Below are 12882 nucleotides of genomic sequence, written 5' to 3' on the forward strand. Positions count from 1 at the left end.
TTCTAATTTTAAAAATACTTGCTACCAATTAATGATTTGATTCAACATTTCAAGTATGTTGCCTTTTCTGTTGAGAAAGGTTTAATGTTTGAATCATATCTTTTCTTGTTAGCCAAGGTTTTAATTTTCAAAATCAAATCTTTTTAAAATGTTTTTCAAATCATATCTTCTCAATCACATCTTTTTAAAACTAATCATATCTTCTTAACCACATCTTTTTCAAAATAGTTTTCAATCAAATCTTTTTGATTTCTAATTTCAAAATCTTTTTCAAAAATCACTTGATTTCTTTTCCACTTTCATTTTCGAAAATCAAGTAGTGTTTTTCAAAAATATTTTCAAAATCCTTTACTTAATTTTCGAAAATTACTTCCCTTCTTCTCACATCCTTCTATTTATGGACTAACACTATTCCTTAATGTAAAATTCGAACTCCATCTTCTTTGATAAGTTCGAATTTTCTACTTCTGTCTTCTACTTTTCTTTTCCTCTGACACCTCAAGGAATCTCTATACTGTGACATAGAGGATTCCGTATTTTCTTGTTCTCTTCTCTTTCATATGAGCAGGAACAAAGGCAAAGGCATTCTTGTTGAAGCTGATCCTGAACCTGAAAGGACCTTGAAGCGAAAGCTAAGAGAAGCTAAGGCACAACTCTCTGCAGAGGACCTAACAGAAATCTTCAAAGAAGAAGACATGGCAGCCGAAAATAACAACAATGCAAATAATGCAAGGAAGGTGCTGGGTGACTTTACTGCACCTACTCCTGACTTCTATGGGAGAAGCATCTCTATCCCTGCCATTGGAGCAAACAACTTTGAGCTTAAGCCTCAATTAGTTTCTCTAATGCAACGGAATTGCAAGTTCCATGGACTTCCATTGGAAGATCCTCATCAGTTCTTAGCTGAGTTCTTGCAAATCTGTGACACTATCAAGACTAATGGGGTTGACCCTGAGGTCTACAGACTTATGCTATTCCCTTTTGCTGTAAGAGACAGAGCTAGGACATGGTTGGATTCACAACCTAAAGAAAGCCTGGACTCATGGGAAAAGCTAGTCAATGCCTTCTTGGCAAAGTTCTTTCCACCTCAAAAATTGAGTAAGCTTAGAGTGGAAGTCCAAACCTTCAGACAGAAGGATGGAGAATCCCTCTATGAAGCTTGGGAAAGATACAAACAATTGATCAGAAAATGTCCTTCTGACATGCTTTCTGAATGGAGCATCATAGGTATTTTCTATGATGGTCTCTCTGAACTATCCAAGATGTCTTTGGATAGCTCTGCTGGAGGATCTCTTCATTTGAAGAAGATGCCTACAGAAGCTCAAGAGCTGATTGAAATGGTTGCAAATAACCAATTCATGTACACTTCTGAAAGGAATCCTGTGAACAATGGGGCAAATCAGAAGAAAGGAGTTCTTGAGATTAATACTCTGAATGCCATTCTGGCTCAGAATAAAATATTAACTCAACAAGTCAATTTGATCTCTCAAAGTCTGTCTGGAATGCAAAATGCACCAAGCAGTACTAAGGATGCTTCATCTGAAGAAGAAGCCTATGATCCTGAGAACCCTTCAATGGAAGAGGTGAATTACCTAGGAGAACCCTATGGAAACACCTATAATTCTTCATGGAGAAATCACCCAAATTTCTCATGGAAAGATCAACAGAGACCTCAACAAGGTTTCAACAACAATAGTGGTGGAAGAAACAGGTTTAGCAATGGCAAGCCTTTTCCATCATCTTCTCAGCAACAGACAGAGAATTCTAAGCAGAACCCCTCTGACTTAGCAACCATGGTCTCTGATCTAATCAAAACCACTCTAAGTTTCATGACTGAAATAAGGTCCTCCATTAGGAATTTGGAGGCACAAGTGGGACAGCTGAGCAAGAAAGTTACTGAACTCCCTCCTAGTACTCTCCCAAGCAATACAGAAGAAAATCCAAAAGGAGAGTGCAAGGCCATCAACATGGCCGAATTTGGAGAGGAAGGAAAGGAAGTGAACGCCACTGAGGAAGACCTCAATGGGCGTGCACTAACCTCCATTGAGTTCCCCAATGAGGAACCATGGGAATCTGAGGCTCAAAATGAGACCATAGAGATTCCATTGGACTTACTTCTGCCTTTCATGAGCTCTGATGAGTATTCTTCCTCTGAAGAGGATGAGTATGTCACTGAAGAGCAAGTTGCTAAATACCTTGGAGCAATCATGAAGCTAAATGACAAGTTATTTGGAAATGAGACTTGGGAGAATGAACCTCCTTTGTTTACCAAAGAACTGGATGACTTGTCTAGGCAGAAATTACCTCAAAAGAGGCAGGACCCTGGGAAGTTTTCAATACCTTGTACCATAGGCACCATGACCTTCAAGAAGGCTCTGTGTGACTTAGGGTCAAGTGTAAACCTCATGCCTCTCTCAGTAATGGAGAAGCTAGGGATCTTTGAGGTGCAAGCTGCAAGAATCTCATTAGAGATGGCAAACAACTCAAGAAAACAAGCTCATGGACTTGTAGAGGATGTTTTGGTGAAGATTGAAAACCATTACATCCCTGCTGATTTCATAGTCCTAGAGACTGGGAAGTGCATGGATGAAACCATCATCCTTGGCAAACCCTTCCTAGCCACAGCAAAGGCTGTGATTGATGTTGATAGAGGCGAACTGATCATTCAAGTGAATGAAGAATCCTTTGTGTTTAAGGCTCAAGGATATCCCTCTGTCACCATGGAGAGGAAGCATGAAGAGCTTCTCTCAAAGCAGAGTCAAACAGAGCCCCCACAGTCAAACTCTAAGTTTGGTGTTGAGAGGCCACAACCAAACTCTAAGTTTGGTGTTAGGAGGTTCCAACATAGCTCTGAGCATTTCTGAGGCTCCATGAGAGCCATCTGTCAAGCTACTGACATTAAAGAAGCGCTTGTTGGGAGGCAACCCAATGTTATATTTTATATATTTTCCTTTGTTATTTTATTTTATTTTGTAGGTTGATGATCATGAGAAGTCACAAAATCAATTGAAAAAGCAAAAACAGAATGAAAAACAGGAAGAAAAAAAGCACACCCTGGAGGAAGAACTTACTGGCGTTTAAACGCCAGTAAGAGTAGCAGTTGGGCGTTTAACGCCCAGTCTGGCACCATTCTGGGCGTTTAACGCCAGAAAGGGGCACCAGACTGGCGTTAAACGCCAGGAAAGGGCAAGAACCTGGCGTTAAACGCCAGAAATGGGCACCAGCCCGGCGTTTAACGCCAGATTTGGCACAGAACGCAAATTTTCTTGCCACTTGGTGCAGGGATGACTTTTCCTTGACACCTCAGGATCTGTGGACCCCACAGGATCCCCACCAACCCTACCACTCTCTCTTCTTTCCCTTCACCACTCACATCCATCCTTCATAAAACCCCATCTACCTCACCATTCAAAATTCAAACCACTCTCCCACCCAAACCCACCCATAAAAGCAGAACCACAAAGCCACCTCCATCTCCTCCATTTCTTCTTCTACTATCTTCTTTCTTCTTTTGCTCGAGGACGAGCAAACCTTTTAAGTTTGGTGTGGTAAAAGCATTGCTTTTTGTTTTTCCATAACCATTTATGGCATCCAAGGCCGGAGAAACCTCTAGAAAGAGGAAAGGGAAGGCAAAAGCCTCCTCCTCCGAGTCATGGGAGATGGAGAGATTCATCTCAAGGGTGCATCAAGACCACTTCTATGAAGTTGTGGCCATGAAGAAGGGTCAACTTTGATCAAAGGTTGGACCAAGTCCTCATAGACATTTATGAAGAGGGCGTTCAATGAAAGAGAGATTCAAGAGGGAAGCCGGTTCAACTGAGAAGGCATGACCACAAGCCCATCACTAAGAAAAGGATGGAGCAAACAAGAGACCCCTCTCATCATGAGATCCCTGAGATGCCTCAAGGGATGCACTTTCCTCCACAAGACTAGTGGGAGCAAATTAACACCTCCCTAGGAGAATTGAGTTCCAACAAGGGACAACTAAGGGTGGAGCACCAAGAACATTCCATCCTCCTCCATGAAATTAGAGAAGATCAAAGAATCATGAGAGAGGAGCAACAAAGACAAGGAAGAAACATTGAGGAGCTCAAGCACTCCATAAGATCTTCAAGAGGAAGAAAGAGCCGCCATCACTAAGGTGGACCCGTTCTTTAATCTCCTTGTTCTTTATTCTTCTGTTTTTCGAATTTTTTATGCTTATGTTTGTCCATGTTTGTGTCTTATGATCATTAGTGTCTTAGTGTCTATGCCTTAAAGTTATGAATGTCCTATGAATCCATCACCTTTCTTAAAATGAAAACTGTTTTTAATCACAAAAGAACAAGAAGTACAGGATTTCGAATTCATCTTTAAAACTAGCTTAATTAGTTTGATGTGGTGGCAATACTTTTTGTTTTCTGAATGTATGCTTGAACAGTGCATATGTCTTTTGAATTTGTTGTTCATGAATGTTAAAATTGTTGGCTCTTGAAAGGATGATGAAAAAGGAGACATGTTACTGAGGATCTGAAAAATCATAAAAATGATTCTTGAAGCAAGAAAAAGCAGTGAATACAAAAAAAAAGAGAGACGAAAAAAGAAAAGAAAGAGAAAAAGAAAGAAAAAGAAAGAAATAAAGTTGTGATCCAAGGCAAAAAGAGTGTGCTTAAGAACCCTGGACACCTCTAATTGGGGACTTTAGCAAAGCTGAGTCACAATCTGAAAAGGTTCACCCAATTATGTGTCTGTGGCATGTATGTATCCGGTGGTAATACTGGAAAACAGAGTGCTTTGGGCCACGGCCAAGACTCAATAAGTAGCTGTGTTCAAGAATCATCATACTTAACTAGGAGAATCAATAACACTATCTGGATTCTGAGTTCCTAAAGAAGCCAATCATTCTGAATTTCAAAGGATAAAGTGAGATGTCAAAACTGTTCGGAGGCAAAAAGCTACTAGTCCCGCTCATCTAATTTGGAGCTAAGTTTCATTGATAATTTGGAGTCTATAGTATATTCTCTTCTTTTTATCTTATTTGATTTTCAGTTGCTTGAGGACAAGCAACAATTTAAGTTTGGTGTTGTGATGAGCGGATAATTTGTACCCTTTTTGGCATTGTTTTTAGTATGTTTTAGTATGATCTAGTAGTTTTTAGTATATTTTTATTAGTTTTTAGTTAAAATTCACTTTTCTAGACTTTACTATGAGTTTGTGTGTTTTTCTGTGATTTCAGGTATTTTCTGGCTGAAATTGAGGGACCTGAGCAAAAATCTGATCCAGAGACTGAAAAAGGACTGTAGATGCTGTTGGATTCTGACCTCCCTGCACTCGAAGTGGATTTTCTGGAGCTACAGAAGCCCAATTGGCGCGCTCTCAACGGCTTTGGAAAGTAGACATCCTGGGCTTTCCAGCAATATATGATAGTCCATACTTTGCCCAAGATTTGATGGCCCAAACCGGCGTTCAAAGTCACCCTCAGAATTTCCAGCGTTAAACGTCGGAACTGGCACCAAAATGGGAGTTAAACGCCCAAACTGGCATAAAAGCTGGCGTTTAACTCCAGGAAGAGTCTCTACACGAAATTACTTCATTGCTCAGCCCAAGCACACACCAAGTGGGCCCGGAAGTGGATTTTTATGTCATTTACTCATCTTTGTAAACCTTAGGCTACTAGTTTTCTATAAGTAGGACCTTTTACTATTGTATTTTCAGCTTTTGATCATGCTTTGATGATTGAACCCTCTTTGGGAGGCTGGCCATTCGGCCATGCCTAGACCTTGTTCTTATGTATTTTCAACGGTGGAGTTTCTACACACGATAGATTAAGGTGTGGAGCTCTGCTGTACCTCGAGTATTAATGCAATTACTATTGTTCTTCTATTCAATTCCGCTTGTTCTTTGTCCAAGATATCACTTGTTCTTCAACTTGATGAATGTGATGATCCGTGACACTCATCATCATTCTCACTTATGAACAAAGTGACTGACAACCACTCTGTTCTACAAGCAACCAAGGCTCTAGTGTTTATCTCTTGGATTCTTTAACCGGAATCTTCGTGGTATAGGCGAGAACTGATGGCGGCATTCAAGAGAATCCGGATGGTCTAACCTTGTCTGTGGTATTCTGAGTAGGATTCAATGATTGAATGACTGTGACGTGCTTCAAACTCCTAGCAGGCGGGGCGTTAGTGACAGACGCAAAAGAATCACTGGATTCTATTCCGGCCTGACCGAGAACCGACAGCTGATTAGCCTATGCTGTGACAGAGCATAGGAACATTTTCACTGAGAGGATGGGAGGTAGCCACTGACAACGGTGAAACCCTACATAAGCTTGCCATGGAAAGGAGTAAGAAGGATTGGATGAAGACAGTAGGAAAGCAGAGAGACGGAAGGGAAGGCATCTTCATACGCTTATCTGAAGTTCCTACCAATGAATTACATAAGTATCTCTATCTTTATCTTTATGCTTTATGCGTTTATTACCTATACCCATTTGAGTCTGCCTGACTGAGATTTACAAGGTGACCATAGCTTGCTTCATACCAACAATCTCCGTGGGATCGACCCTTACTCGCGTAAGGTTTATTACTTGGACGACCCAGTGCACTTGCTGGTTAGTTGTGCGAAGTTGTAGTGATCACAATTTCGCACACCACACACCAAACTTAAAATATTGCTCGCCCTCGAGCAAGAGAAGAAAGAAGAGAAGAAGAAGAAGAATAAATTATGGAGGAGAGTGAGAGATGGTGTTTCAGCCAAGGTGTAGAAGAGGGGGTTTGTGTTGTGTGAAAATGAAGTAAAATGGAAGGGTATATATAGGGAGGGGAGAGGGTGTAGTTTCGGTCATTTAGGGTGGGTGGAAAGTTTTTTGAATTTTGAAGGTGGGTGGGGTTTATGGGAAAGAGTGGATGGATGTGAGTGGTGAAGGGGTAATTGGGAAGAGAGATTGAAGTTGTTGGGAAGTGTATTTTGGGGAGGAGTGTTATAGGATTAGGAGGTAAGGTGGGAATATGTTAGGTGGGGATCCTGTGGGGTCCACAAATTCTGAGAGGATCCTGTGGGGTCCACAGATCCTGAGGTGTCAAAGATTTACATCCCTGCACCAATTAGGCATGTAAAATGCCTTTGCATACCATTCTGGCGTTTAAACGCCGAGGTGATGCACGTTCTGGGCGTTTTGAACGCCCAGATGTAGCATGTTTCTGGCATTGAACGCCAGTTCCATGCTTGTTACTGGCGTTCAGCGCCAGCCTTCCTCAAGGCACATTCCTGGCGTTCAAACGCCAGGATGTTGCTTATTTCTGGCGTTCAGTGCCAGATTCATGCTCTATTCTAGCGTTGAACGCCAGCCAGATGCTCCTTACTGGCTTTGAACGCCAGTATGTCCTCCCTCTAGGGTGTGATTTTTCTTCTGCTGGTTTTGGTTCTGTTTTTAATTTTTATATTTTTTTTGTGACTCCACATGATGATGCACCTAATAAAACATAAAAGACCAATAAAGAAATAAAAAAATAAAATTAGATAAAAAAATTGGGTTGCCTCCCAATAAGCGCTTCTTTAATGTCAATAGCTTGACAGTGGGCTCTCATGGAGCCACAAAGGTGATCAGGTCAATGTTGTAAACTCCCCACACCAATCTTAGAGTTTGGACATGGGTCTTAACACCAAACTTAGTGTTTGGTTGTGGCCTCCCAACACCAAACTTAGAGTTTGACTGTGGGGGCTCTGTTTGACTCTATACTGAGAGAAGCTCTTCATGCTTACTCTCCTTTGTCATAGAGGGATGGCCATGTGCCTTAAACACAAGGTAGTCCCCATTCAATTGAAGGACTAATTCACCTCTGTTAACATCTATCATAGCTCCTGCTGTGGCTAGGAAAGGTCTTCCAAGGATGATGCACTCATCCTCTTCCTTCCTAGTGTCTAAGAATATGAAATCAGCAGGGATGTAAAGGCCTTCAACCTTTACTAACACGTCCTCTACTAATCCATAAGCTTGTCTTAATGACTTGTCTGCCAATTGTAAAGAGAACAAGGCAGGTTGTACCTCAATGATCCCCGCTTCTCCATTACAGAGAGTGGCATAAGATTTATTCCTGACCCCAGATCACACAGAGCTTTTTCAAAGGTCATGGTGCCTATGGTACAAGGTATTAGGAATTTTCCAGGATCTTGTCTCTTTTGAGGTAAAATTTGCTGAATCCAGGTATCTAGTTCACTAATGAGCAAAGGAGGTTCATTTTCCCAAGTCTCATTACCAAACAACTTGGCATTCAGCTTCATGATAGCTCCTAAATATTGAGCAACTTGCTCTCTAGTCACATCTTCATCCTTTTAAGAGGAAGAATAGTCTTCAGAGCTCATGAATGGCAGAAGGATATTTAATGGAATCTCTATGGTCTCTATATGAGCCTCAGATTCCTTTGGATCCTTAATAGGAAACTCCTTCTTGCTTGAGAGACGTCCCAGGAGGTCCTCCTCACTAGGATTTTCGTCCTTCTCCTTCCTTGTGCATTCGGCCATATTGATCACATCAATGGCCTTGCACTCTCCTTTTGGATTCTCTTCTGTATTGCTTGGGAGAATACTGGGAGGAGTTTCAATGACTTTCTTACTCAGCTGGCACGCTTGTGCCTCCAGATTTCTGATGGAGGATCTTGTTTCATTCATGAAACTGAAAGTGGCTTTTGACAGATCAGAGACTAAGTTTGCTAAATTAGAGGGGCTCTGTTCAGAATTTTCTGTCTGTTGCTGAGAAGATGATGGAAAAGGCTTGTTATTACTGAGCCTATTTCTTCCACCATTGTTAAAGCCTTGTTGAGGCTTTTGTTGATCCTTCCATGAGAAATTTGGATGATTTCTCCATGATGAGTTATAGGGTATTTCCATAAGGTTCACCAATGTAATTAACCTCTGCCATTGCAGGGTTCTCAAGATCATAAGCTTCTTCAGAAGCTGCCTCTTTAGTACTGTTGGATGCATTTTGCCATCCATTCAGACTTTGAGAGATCATGTTGACTTGCTGAGTCAACACTTTGTTCTGAGCCAATATGGCATTCAGAGCATCAATTTCAAGAACTCCCTTCCTCTGAGGCATCCCATTATTCACGGAATTCCTCTCAGAAGTGTACATGAATTGGTTATTTGCAACCATGTCAATAAGTTCTTGAGCTTCTGCAGGCGTTTTCTTTAGGTGAATGGATCCACCTGCAGAATGGTCCAGTGACATTTTCGAAAACTCAGATAGACCATAATAGAATATATCTAATATGGTCCATTCTGAGAACATATCAGATGGACACCTTTTGGTCAACTGCTTGTATCTTTCCCAAGCTTCATAGAGGGATTCACCCTCCTTTTGCTTGAAGGTCTGAACATCCACTCTAAGCTTGCTCAGCTTTTGAGGAGGAAAGAATTTATCTAAGAAAGCCGTGACCAGCTTATCCCAAGAGTCTAGGCTATATTTGGGTTGTAAGTCCAACCATGTTCTAGCTCTGTCTCTTACAGCAAAAGGGAAAAGCATGAGCCTGTAGACTTCAGGATCTACTCCATTTGTCTTAACAGTCTCACAAATCTGCAAGAACTCAGTTAAAAACTGGTAAGGATCTTCAGATGGAAGTCCATAAAACCTGTAGTTCTGTTGCATTAAAGCAACTAGTTGAGGTTTGAGCTCAAAATTGTTGGCTCCAATGGCAGGAATGGAGATGCTTCTTCCATCAAATTTGGACGTTGGTTTTGTGAAGTCACCGAGCATTCTCCTTGCATTATTGTTGTTGGGTTCGGCTGCCATCTCCTTCTCTTGTTCAAAAATTTCTAAAAGGTTGTTTCTGGATTGTTGTAATTTAGCTTCTCTTAGTTTCCTCTTCAGAGTCCTTTCAAGTTCTGGATCAGCTTCAACAAGAGTGTCTTTTTCCTTGTTCCTGCTCATATGAAAGAGAAGAAAGCAAGAAAAGAAAGAGGAATCCTCTATGTCACAGTATAGAGATTCCTTTATGTTAGTAGAAGAGGGAAAGAATAGAAGAAGGAAAAGTGAAGAATCCAAACACAAGGGATAGACTGGGTTCGGATTTTTGGGTGAAGGGAGGTGAAGAGTAGTGTTAGTAAATAAATAATAAAATAGAAGAAAAGAAGAGAGGGAGAATTTGAAAATTAATTTTTGAAAAGGAGTTAGTAATTTTGAAAATTAAAGATAAGATATAATTAAAATTAAAATTTAAAATTTAAAACAATTAAACATAATTTTGAAAAGAGATGAGAGATTTTCGAAAATTAGAGATGGAGAAGTAGTTAAGTTTTTTGAAAAAGATAAGAAACAAACAAAAAGTCAAATAGTTAGTTGAAAAAGATATGAAAGTCAAATTTGAAAAGATAAGAGATAAGTTAGGTAGATATTTTGAAATCAAATTTTTGAAAAAATAAAATTTGGAAAAGGATAAGATAAAAGATAAGATAAAGGATAAGATTTTTAAGAAAATATATTTTGAAAAAGATTTAATTTTAAAAATTAAGATTAATTACTTAACTAACAAGAAACTAAAAGATAGGATTCTAGAATTTAAAGATTGAACCTTTCTTAACAAGAAAGTAACAAACTTCAAATTTTGAATCAATCATATTAATTGTTAGTGTAATTTCAAAATTTGATATAAAGATAAGAAAAGATTTTGAAAATATTTGAAAAAGATTTTTGGAATTTTTCGAAAATAATAAAAAATGAAAAAGATATGATTTTTGAAAAATATTTTAAAAAGATAAGATTTTTAAATTGAAAATTTGACTTGACTTGTAAGAAACAAAAAATTTTTGACCAATTCAACTCAAATTTTCGAAAATTATGAGAAAAATAAGGAAAAGATATTATTTTGATTTTTGAAATTTTAATTATGAGAGAGAAGAACACAATTATGACCCAAAACTTAAAAATTTTGGATCAAAACACATGATGCATGCAAGAACACTATGAATGTCAAGATGAACACCAAGAACACTTTGAAGATCATGATGAACATCAAGAACATATTTTTCAAAAAAATTTTTGACGCAAAGAAAACATGTAAGATACCAAACTTAAAAATCTTTAATGCATGGACTCTAACAAACGAAAAATGCATATGAAAAACAACAAACAACACAAAACAAGAAAACATCAAGATCAAACAAGAGGACTTACCAAGAACAACATGAAGATCATGAAGAACACTTTGAATACATGAATTTTTGAAAAATGCAAGAAAAAATTTTAAAAGCATGCAATTGACACCAAACTTAAAAGTTGACTCAAGACTCAAACAAGAAACACAAAATATTTTTGATTTTTATGATTTTATGAATTTTTGTATTATATTATTTTTTTTCGAAAAACATTTTTAGAAAAACGCAAGAGAAAAGAAAATTTTTGAAAAAAAAAGAAATTTTTTTGAAAAGAAAATAAAAAGAAAATTACCTAATCTGAGCAACAAGACGAACCGTTAGTTGTCCATACTCGAACAATCCCCGGCAACGGCGCCAAAAACTTGGTGGACAAAATTATGATTCGTACTCTTTGTACTTGTATGAAGTTTAATTCGAGATAATAGCTCTTTACTATGTGTGGACACAACTCCGTTCAACTAACCAGCAAGTGTACTCGGTCGTCCAAGAAATAAACCTTACGTGAGTAAGGGTCGATCCCACAGAGATTGTTGGTATGAAGCAAGCTATGGTCATCTTGTAAATCCCAGTCAGGTAGAGTCAAATGTAATTAGATTAGATATTTAAAAGATAAATAAAATAAAGAAATAGAAATACTTATGTAAATTAATAGTGGGAATTTCAGATAAGCGTATGGAGATACTGTGCCTTTCTTTTTCTACTTTCCTACTTCTTCCTTCAATCCTTCTCACTCCTTTCCATGGCAAGCTGTATGTAGGGCATCACCGTTGTCAATGGCTACATCCTATCCTCTGAGTGAAAATGGTCCAAATGCTCTGTCACAGCACAGCTAATCATCTGTCGGTTCTCAATCAGGTTGGAATAGAATCCCTTGATTCTTTTGCGTCTGTCACTAACGCCCAGCCTTCAGGAGTTTGAAGCTCGTAACAGTCATTCAATCCCGGAATCCTACTCGGAATACCACAGACAATGTTAGACTTTCCGGATTCCGCCATCAATTCTAGCTTATACCACGAAGATTCTGATTAAGGAATCCAAGAGATATGCGCCCGGTCTAAGGTAGAACGGAAGTGGTTGTCAGTCACGCGCGTTCATAGGTGAGAATGATGACGAGTGTCACGGATCATCATATTCATCAAGTTGAAGTGTAGCGAATATCTTAGAATAGGAATTAAGAGAATTGAATAGAAAATAGTAGTAATTGTATTGAAACTCGAGGTACAGCAGAGCTCCACACCCTTAATCTATGGTGTGTAGAAACTCCATCGTTGAAAATACATAAGTGAAAGGTTCAGGCATGGCCGAATGGCCAGCCCCCCAAAACGTGATCAGTAGTCTCTTAAGATGAAGAATAAAACAAAACTGAGACCAAAGATGTCTAATACAATAGTAAATTATCCTATTTATACTAGACTAGCTACTAGGGTTTACATGAGTAAGTAATTGATGCATAAATCCACTTCCGGGGCCCACTTGGTGTGTGTTTAGGCTGAGCTTAATCTATCCATGAGCTGAGGCTTCTTTTGGAGTTGAACGCCAAGTTGTAACGTGTTTTGGGCGTTCAACTCCAGGTCGTGACGTGTTTCTGGCGTTTTACTCCAGACAGCAGCATGGAACTGGCATTGAGCGCCAGTTTACGTCGCCAATTCCCAAATAAAGTATAGACTATTATATATTTCTAGAAAGCTCTGGATGTCTAATTTCCAACGCCGTTGAGAGCGTGCCATTTGGAGTTCTGTAGCTCCA

General features: G+C 39.1%; 1 non-coding gene across 1 annotated transcript; it reads right to left on the bottom strand.

Annotated features, from left to right (window-relative positions):
* Positions 1-1100: 1100 nt before the first annotated feature.
* LOC130964856 (small nucleolar RNA R71) lies at positions 1101-1208 on the bottom strand. Its single transcript, XR_009080924.1, has one exon. It is a non-coding gene; the product is annotated as a small nucleolar RNA R71 (small nucleolar RNA).
* Between the last annotated feature and the right edge of the window lie 11674 nt (positions 1209-12882).

The sequence above is a fragment of the Arachis stenosperma genome, chromosome 2, assembly GCF_014773155.1.
Source record: "Arachis stenosperma cultivar V10309 chromosome 2, arast.V10309.gnm1.PFL2, whole genome shotgun sequence".
NCBI classification, from domain to species: Eukaryota; Viridiplantae; Streptophyta; class Magnoliopsida; order Fabales; family Fabaceae; genus Arachis; species Arachis stenosperma.